Consider the following 9,771-nt stretch of genomic DNA (forward strand, 5'->3'; position numbering starts at 1 on the left):
GTCCTCTCCACTCATGGTGAGGGGCTGGTTCTCCCTGGGGCAAGAGGGGCAGGGAACCCTGTGCTTCCTGTTCCCTGCTGGGGAACCGCCCCAGGTCATTCACGGGGGTGCATTTCTGGTGCGAGGGGGTCAGCAGACCTCTCTCTTCCTCGAACTTCCAGCATCCACAAAGTCGGGTGTGTTGTGAGGACCTGCTGAACGTGGGGAAACCGAGCCCCCCCCTCCCATGCTCCACACACCTCGACTGCTTTCCTTCCCACAATCAGCCTCAACTCTCCACGGGGACAATCCTGACATAGGCACGCTGCGGAGAAGACTTTAATTTCAGCACCTGCTAATGACCTGATTACCAGGAAACTTTATTCCAAAATTAGACAAATTCCAGGAACGAAAGTGTAGTTTTTTTCAATCTGGAGGAAATGAAAGTCTAGAGAACCTGAGGCTGAAAGGCCATCGAAATGAGATTGCCCAGGGGTGCCTGAGTGGCTCAGTGGGTTAAGGTTAGCTCATGTCATGATCTGACAGCTCAGAGCTTGGAGCCTGTTTCCAATTCTGTGTCTCCCTCTCTGCCTGTCTCCCACTCACACTCGGTCTCTATCTCTGTCTCTGTCTCTCAAAAAACAAAAACAAAACGTTAGAGATGAGAATGCTCAATCATGGCCCAGGGACCTGCCCTCCAGAGGCTCTGACCCAAACACCTGGCCCAGCCTTGCACTGGCGGGGGGGCCTCTGGGCCAGCTATAGGATCCCTCTGCTCCTCCGTTTCCTCAAACAGAGAATGGGGATGATGTCAGCTTCTGTCTCATAGATTGCTCTGGGGACTAAATGGCAATGCCCCCAGACACTTAGCACAGTGCCTGAGGCATAATAAATGCTCAGTAATCACAGCAGGACAAGAGGTTTCTTGGCGCAGAAGGCCCATGAAAGATGAAGGCAAGGGGACGACTCGGGGAGACCTCTGGACGGTGGGTTAGATCTGACATTTGGCCAGTGCGGTGTGCAGGGGTAGGGCAAAGACTGTTCTTAGGAGACTTGCACTGGACGGTCACACCCAGCCACTGGCGGGCACTTCCCAGGAAGAGAGCGGCCTCAGCTAGAGCTGGGTCCTAGGGGTTCTTGCAGCAAGAGGCCAGCTGCCAGATGCACTTTCTGGAACTGAAAGGCAACTTTTCTAGGGGAAACTGGGAGCACCTCTGTGGCTGTCGCTGGCAACCTCCTCATAAACACACCCGGTTCCTAACTAGGCTCTGGTGTGCAGCCTCCTGAGAAAGATGGTCATTCTTCCTGTCTCTCTCCAGCTTTTGGAAACCTGTCCCGTCCATGGGGGCTGGCTTCTCCTCAGGACCAACCTTCCTTCCCCACTGCAGTGGCTTTCCTCAAGTCCTCCCCTGTCTAGAGCTGAGCCTCAGAGAGCAGGGGTCTGAGGGCACTCAGGGGTGGCATTGGGCTCCAGCTCTCTCCATAAGAGAGGTCATAAGGAGGAGCACCAATGTGTCCCAGCCAACAGCAAGCCTGAACTACCAGGCCGGGGCCGTCTTGGACCTTCCAGCACCCGACACAATGTGAGTGAGGCCAGAATCACCCAGCCAACCCACAGAATCAGGCAAAATAGTGAATCTGCATTGTTTTGAGACACTGCTTGGCATGGCTTATCATGCAGCAATAGACAGCTGATACACACGCACCCAAAGAAACACCTCCCAAGGAGAAAGGTGAATTCTCTGAAACCTTACAAGTCCCCAGCAAGGAGAGACGTAGTCCCCAGTTGCTGCATAATTTGTAAGGCTGCCCTCACACCTGGGGTCACACAAGGGATCGGAGGGGGCAAAATTGCACACCACAGGGCAGAGCAGAGTTGATGTCTCCCTTCCCTCTCTGTGCTCCCAAACTGTGCCTTCTACATTTGGGAATGGGACACGGGCCCATCACTGAGTCACAGATGTAATGTCTGCTCTCTTCGCCAGCCAAGACTCAGAGGAGCCCTGGAAGGATCACACGGAAGGGCTTGCTGGAGGTTGATGCCTGTCTCTAGCTTCTGTGGGAGGGGAGGCCAGGAGAGTCTTCTTTTGAATGCAAGAGAGGTTTATGCTTTAGAAGTCAGTCAAGGTGTGTGTGAGTGTGTGCTTGACTTACCTGTTAATCAGTCAGTGCATTCAGCAACCACTTATTGAGGTTCACCTATACACCATCCACTCTGGAAACTTTCTCAGAGGAAAAGGACACCTACTTAGACCCAAATATAAACCAAAAAGCACAGACTAACACATTTTGGCTGAGAAGTGTTTGAAAATTAGAGTTACTTTATTTTTTTCTTCTTATGAAAGTAATGGTTACTCATGGCAAAACATTTAGGAAAAAAGTATATAACAGAAATAAATATCACTTGTGAATCTCCGTCACAATTAACTTTTTGGTATTCTTGGTTTCACCTGGCTGTAAGAGGGGCGATTTTTGTTGGGCTTTGAAGGGTGCGTAGGAGTTTTCTAGGCATATAAGAGATGGAAAGGCCATTCCAGAGAGAATGTACTTCCACATGGACATGGTTTGTGAAAGCTGATGGGAAAGGGACAGGAGGGCCAGAGGAAGAATACTGACTTGGATAGGCTGGTAGGGCCTCAATGGTCAGATCAAGGAATCAGAACTTTGTCAAAGGGCTTCAGGAGAGGGTGAGCCTGTTCAGGCAGTGTGAAGGATGAGCCAGAAGGGTGAACCCTGGCAGCAGGAGCCAATGAAGGCTCTGGTCCAAGTGGAAGAGACAATGGTCTGAAACAAAGTTGTAGTGATGGAGACTGCAGAAGATAGTCAACCTCTAGGAGTAAGAAGCAAACCCAAAGAGAGGAACCTTTTGATTGTTCATTCTTACAAAGACCATCACATCCTCTGTTGGGGAAGATGTGAAGAAATGGGCTCTGTTGCTATGGTGGATGTCGGCACCACCTTTTTGGAGGACGGTCTATTTACCAGCTTGGGATGTGGGGCAAGGGAGTCAACCTCTGTAGGCCTCATGGTTATTGTATGAAAAATGAGGATAATAACAGAACCGTATAGACCTGGTAAATGAAATAGTGAGTAAAATGTACTTCTGAGGCCGGCACTGCAAAATCATGTGAGATATAGTCAGCCTCTATCACTAACATCATCACCATCATCAGCATTTGAAAAGGTCACATCCTATGCCCCAGCTCATCTTACTTCTAGGAACCTCTCTTTAAGAAACAGTGTTAGCGGAATAGAAAGATACACACATGAATATTCACAACAGCATTTGTTTAAATAGCAAAACTACAGAAATAATGGCAATGTTGATGGACAGAGGAATGGTAAATAAATTCTGGGAATTATTATTTTGAAATTCTGTAAAGCTCTTAACAAGAATGAGGAAGATCTTTGTCCCCTTGAAAAATGTACCTGCTGGGGGCACCTGGCTGGCTCAGTCAGAAGACAAGGGGACTCTTGATCTTTAGGTTGTGAGTTTGAGCTCCATCTTGGGTGTAGAGATTACTTAAATAAAGAAAAAAATTTTTAAATAAGAAAAATATCCATGGTAATTTTTAAGGGGAAAGAATGAGCTTGTATGTAATTTAATATGTATATTAAGATTTCTTTTATTTTTATTTTTAATTTTTGAGACAAGAGAGAGAGCGATCAGAGGAAGGGCAGGAGAGAGAGAATCTCAAGCAGTCTCCATGCTCAGTGTGAAGCCCGTCACAGGGGCTCAATCCCACGACCCCGGGATCACGACCTGAGCCGAAATCAGGAGACAGATGCTCAACCGACTGAGCCAACCAGGTGCCCCTAAGATTTCACTTTTATAGACAAAGCCAAATCACATCCATTTACAGGTGAGCATGTATGTTTGCGTAAGCACACACAAGGTCTGGGTAAACACAGACCACATTATTCTGCAGGTATCTGTTGGAGATGCGGTGTTGGGGGTTGGGACTGGGAAATGAGAAGAAGGAAGATATCCCTTAATCCACTTCTGGGTTTTCTTAGTTTATTCTTCTAAGCATGTATTATTTTTGCAGGAAAAGCAAAGAGCTCTTTAGCCCAGAGAAGTTAAGGCTAGACAGGAAGCAGGGTAAGGAGGAGGAGAGCAAGGAGGAGTCAGGGTGGTTGCTGGGAGGGGAATGAACAGAGAAGCAGGTGCGTGCCCAGAACTGAGCATCCTACAGGGCTCCAGGAGCTTCCTTGCTTTTTCCAATGGCAAGCTCCATTCCTACTGGGCTCTCTTCAGAGCCATGCTCTCTACAACTAACATGTTTCCGCCTTGGGGCCATCTTCTCTTTGCATTCAGCGCTCTTCCGGGGTCCTTTGCCCAGGCTGCTCCCAACGGGAGTCTCGGAGTCTTGGTTGTGCTGTTTGGGCCCAGACGCTGGCTCTGTCCCCTCCCTCAGTTGGAAGGCAGGCGGAGGGGAGGGCGGGCCTGGGCAGGACGTGAGGGCAGCTGGGGTACTGGCCTGGCCGGGAGGTGCCAGAGCTCAGCTCTGTTTTTGCCATGTGTTAGCTGGCTGCTCTTGGGGCGGGGCCTGAAATGTCACACTTGCATGAAGCAGTTATTTCACAGGGTGTTGTGACCGTCAGTGAGGTGATGAAAAGGCCCAATAACTGCTTGGTGAGCGTTAGCCATCTCTGTAAGTGGGGGCTCACTGGTGGTTGGGTGGATTTAAATGACAACACATGTCTGTAGGGTTAGCTCAGTGCGGGACTTTCATGCATTGTGGTGCCTTAAAACCCCCACTGGGCACCCCCAAAGTCATTAAATTATCAGCAAGTAATAGGGTGCCGGGGTGACTTAGTTAAGCATCTGACCTTGGCTCAGGTCATGATCTCACAATTTGTGAGTTCGAGCCCTGCATCAGGCTCTGCACTGAGAGTAGGGAGCCTGCTTGAGACTCTCTCTCAAAATAAATAAACTTAAAAAATTTATTTGAAAGTACTCCTCGATCTCCAGAACACTGGTTCTCAACCCTGGCATGACCTGGGAGCTTAAAATGCCAGTCCCCAGGCCACCCCCAGCTACTGATGCAATTGTTTTGGAGGACACTTGTGCAGTAGGACCTGGGGGTGTGCTCCTCAGGCGATTTTGGGGTGAGACCGGGCCCTACTCAGAGGGGGTGCCTTCTTAATACCCAGCTGACTTTTAAGGAGGCGGCTCCCCATAGCTGCCGCTCTCTGTGTCCTGCCCCCAAACCCTCTCTTCCCTACTCTCAACTAACTCCCCACATGCCTCTGTCCTGTGCCTCCCCTTCCTCCTTCACTTTATATTGTCAGGCTTTACCTGCAACTTGGGATTCCTTTGTCCAGATTTCGCCCTTGCATTCATGCTTTTGGCCAGAGGGAAACATCCGCTGTGTTCCTGCATCTGTCCCCACCTGCACCCACCCCGGAAAGCGCCAGCTGAGGTGATTCTGTGGGGGAGGGTAATGGGGTCCCAGTACTCCCCCTGCCTGCCTTCTGAACCAACATTATTATTCCATCTGTGTCACGAGGTTTCGTCCTTTAGCATTTCAATAGAGTAGCTGATTTGGTCTCTATTTTTAGCTTTTTATTGTTTCTTTTTTTTTTTTTAACCGTTCTCTGTGTTACCATCTTTCCTGGAGATTGCACATGATTAAAATGCATTTTCATTATAAACAGGAATAAGAGGGCAGAACGTGTTTCTGATGGCAATGACACATGACGAAACGGTTCTTGGCCCCTGGGAGCTGGCTGGGGTGACTCCCCCGGAATACTGATGTTTGCCAAGCTGACATCGGCGGCTTCTCCATCTGAATGCTATTGCAGCAAAATAAAAAGGTCAGGGAAGGAAAGTCACCATTTAGGGTTCTCTGTTTACCTCTTTTAAGCTTCACAGGACCAAAAAGAGTGGGTTTCACTGTCTCCATTTTACAGATGAGAAAACTAAGGCTCAGAGAGGGGAACTGGTTTTTCCCATAGCATGAAAATAGCAAGTGGCAGAGCTAGGATTGGACTATTGTTTCTCCCATGCACAAAACCCTTCAGAATGAGCCCAGGCTTTCAGGATAAAGATGGTGCTCCTTCTCTGGGCACTGAAGGGGTCTCACTACTCCCCCTGCCCCCCTGCTCCCAGAAGTGACATCTTTCTGAGAGTGCTGGCCCTTGCCCCCAATATTTGGCCACCCTTTCCCCCATCTCCAGGTTTTCCCATTGACTGTTCCCTGTAACCAGAAGCCCCAGTGCCCCTTTCTCCTTGTTGTCAGTTGTCAGTAATTCCTACTCATCTTTCTGATGTCAGCTGATGGACCACTCCCTAAAGCCCTCCCTGATTCCCAGCTCCCTCCTAAAGCTTTTAGGGCTCACCCTCCTGGTGTCCCTGGACTGTGTCACAGCACCGACGGCCCTGAGGGTGCGCACCGGGTCGGCCTACGGTTGCTCTGTGTTCTGCCCCACCCCTCACCCGCAGCAGGTGCTTCAATGGTTAGATCCTTTCCTGCCCTCCGACGCCAAACCTGGCCGTCTCTCCAGCTCTCCGCAGCTAGAGATATTGTCTTTCTCAAAGCTTCCTCTCCCCCTTTCCTGAGTTGGCCTCGGAAATTCAGAAATCCAACGTCTCCTGCCGCCAGGGTTGGTTGCCTTGGGACACCTGCGGTCAGCTGGGGTAGCGCGGGAGCTCTGCCGCCAGATCTCGCAGGCAATGCTGCACCCTAGCGGCGCCTCTCAGCGCTGCGGCTCCGAAACCAGGGGAGCCCGCCAGGGGCTGGCAAGGATCCTATGAGGCAGTTAAGGCCATGGCATTATTCAGCAGCCTGAACTTGACGTTCTCTTGCTTATAAAAGGAATACAGATGCATTCCAGAAAATACGAGACCCGGACAACTATAAAGAAAATAAAGATTGCCTGTAAACCCAGAGGCACCAACTGTTAACCATTTGGGTGTCTATGCTTCTATACGCATCAGTGCATTTATTGTTAGGAAATTGGGGATTCCTACACAGAGGTTTAAAAAATTGTATTCAATATGTCCTGAATTCTGAAGCAGAAGTCTGAAAACTCAGAAAAGCATAAAGAAGAAAATTTTAAAAGCACTTATAATCAATTCCAACATCCAGAGGCAGCCTTTCTTCTCAACTTACTTATATTAATGACAATGGACTGTTATTAACCCTTTTATCGATCTATCTTGCAAGAATATAAATCAGAATTTCTTTTTAAGTTTTCAAGGAAGGGGCACTTGGGTGGCTCAGTCGGTTCAACATCTGACTTTGGCTCTGGTCATGATCGGAGCTCAAACCTCACATCACATCGGGCTGGCTGCTGTCAGTGAGGGACCAGTTCCAGATGCTCGGTCCCCTTCTCTCTGCCCCTCCCTAACTTGTGCTCTCTCAAAGATAAATAAAACCTTAAAAAAAATTAAAAGTTCTCAAGGGAAAATGTATTCTTATCTTTTAGATTACCCCACTGTGGAGTAGCTTTCTTTCCTGCCTCGAAATTTCTCTGGAAACATCCCTCAGCCTCCCCCTTCCTCCAACCTCCGCCTGACATAGTGCATCCATATGGCTCCCATGGGGATAGCTGGGCCTTCCTTGAACCTGAGTGTGCTCCTCTGTGGGATTAATTCTCAGAAGAGGAATTGCTTAAAAGAGGGCCTGTGCTTTTGTACGTTTTGATAAGAACTGTCTTGCAGAGAAATCACAGCAATTTGCACACCCACCAGCAGTCACGAGAGTTCCTGTTTCCCAGAGGGATCCCCTGCAGAGTGTTGCCAAACTTTCAGCCCCTGGGACCTGCGCTCGAAGTTTAGCTACAAAGTGGCGAGTGAGTGTGCACGTGCCAGGCCCCAGGCCAGGTGTGGTCAGTTTGCTAACACTCACACCCTCACAAGTAACCGGCCATGGAAGCAGTGTTATTTTCCTTCTACGGAGGAGGGATCTGAGGTTCAAATTGCTTAGCCTGCCTCAGCTCATGGAGCTGAATTCCACTGCAGCACTCATCCTAACAGCCCCCCAGTGGTTCATTAACCTGGGGCGCATCGGAATCACCCAGGGCGGGGAGGCTGGTTAAAAGTTGGCTGCGCCCCACCTTTAGAGTTTCTGATTCAGTACTTTTGCAAAGGGCCTGAGGACAAGCATTTCTAGTTCCCAGTGACGCCTCCACTGCTGCTGCTGCTGCTGCTGGTCCAAGGAATGCTTTCTGAGAACCGCCGTTCCTCATTCTTTATTCTGGGACTCTATCTGGAAATGACCTTGCTGACCTACGTGTTCCACAAACCGTGTGTGTGTGTGTGTGTGTGTGTGTGTGTGTGTGTGTGTGTGAATAGTCTTTCACCGTCCTTTAAATGGACCAAGTTATGTTTGTGGACAGTGATGCCACTTTTTCAAGTCTGTTTTCCTACCTTTGGTTTTTTTTTTAATTTTTTTTTAATGTTTTATTTATTTTTGAGAAAGAGAGAGAGCATGAGCAGGAGAGAGTCAGAGAGAGAGGGACACACAGAATCCGAAGACAGGCTCCAGGCCCTGAGCTAGCTGTCAGCATAGAGTCTGACATGGAGCTTGAACCCACAAACCATGAGATCATGACCTGAGCTGAAGCCGGACGCTTAACCGACTGAGCCACCCAGGCTCCCCTGTTTTCCCACCTTTGAATGGAGATGAAACCCTTGGGGGAATTATAAGGAGTGATGTATGCCAAAAAAAAAAAAAGTGCAACCACTTTGAATATCATAAAACGCTGCACCAAGGTCCATCATAATTATTCCAGTTAATGAAGAAGCTGTGAAATACAGTGGGAAATACTTGAGTTTGACAGGCCTGGATTAAGATGGTAGTTGGGCCACTGTGTGGCACTGGACAAGTTAGTGCACTTTGCTGAGCCTCACATTCTTTTTTTTTTTTAAGTTTATTTTGAGGGAGAGAGAGAGTGAGCGAGCATGTGTGCATGAGCAGGGAATGGGCAGAGAGAGAGGGAAAGAGAATCCCAAACAGGCTCCAGTCTGTCAGCACAGAGCTTGGGGCTCGATCCCATGACCCTGGGTTTATGACCTGAGCCAAAATCAAGAGTCCAACACTTAACAGACTGAGCCACTCGGGTGCTCCTTCTCTTTGAAGAGATGGGGATGTGATGGGCTCCTTGAGGATTAAATGTGCACGGTCCCAAGTGTGGTCTGCTCCAGGGACTTTAGGGATAGCCGTGTCCTCAGGGACAAACATGTGCCCCCATAACAAGGGCTGCAGCTTGGTTGCCGACAGCCATTTCTCCTCTCAGTTTCCAGGGATGATGTTTGTGTCGGGCTCCATTCCCAAAAATCTTACTCCGTTCCTGCCGCATCCTGGTGATGACACAAAATGGATTCCTTTCTGCAAGGAAATGGGAGGATACTTTTTCAGATTCCTGGAAAGAGTCCAGTTTGAACCCAGTGATCACACAGACCAGTTGTTCTAGGTGCTGGTGACATGGCAGTGTACAAAACAGAAACCCCTGTTCCGTAAATTTACTGATACTGGTTCCCTAAGCGCATCAAAACTGAGCCTAGATACTTTCTTGGAATCTGGGGAGGGGCAAAATATGCAAATTCACAGAAAATTGGAGGTGGATCTGAAATTGATCGAGGACACTCAGATCTCAGGGAGCACCAAGAGACTCAGCTACAGCCAGGACCTGTCCAGCCACGATATGCGCAGAGCTCCTGGGGCTCCTTTATCCAGCACGTTCTGGTTTGGCAGGTCTAGGATGAAGCCTGAGAACTTGCATTTCTTTCTTTTCTTCTTCTTTTTCTTCTTTCTTTCTTCTTTCTCCTTTCTTTTTTAATGT

General features: G+C 48.9%; 1 long non-coding RNA gene across 2 annotated transcripts; it reads right to left on the reverse strand.

Moving 5' to 3' along the window:
- Positions 1-5,526: 5,526 nt before the first annotated feature.
- Positions 5,527-6,722, reverse strand: LOC115294701. Of its 2 annotated transcripts, none has more exons than XR_003910074.1 (2): positions 6,474-6,722; positions 5,527-5,778 (listed from the first exon to the last, which is right to left on the reverse strand). It is a non-coding gene; the product is annotated as an uncharacterized LOC115294701 (long non-coding RNA). The 2 variants fall into 2 exon arrangements; XR_003910073.1 differs by lacking the exon at positions 6,474-6,722 and adding an exon at positions 6,325-6,415.
- Positions 6,723-9,771: the final 3,049 nt, after the last annotated feature.

This window comes from Suricata suricatta, chromosome 6 (assembly GCF_006229205.1).
Source record: "Suricata suricatta isolate VVHF042 chromosome 6, meerkat_22Aug2017_6uvM2_HiC, whole genome shotgun sequence".
Lineage (NCBI taxonomy): Eukaryota > Metazoa > Chordata > Mammalia > Carnivora > Herpestidae > Suricata > Suricata suricatta.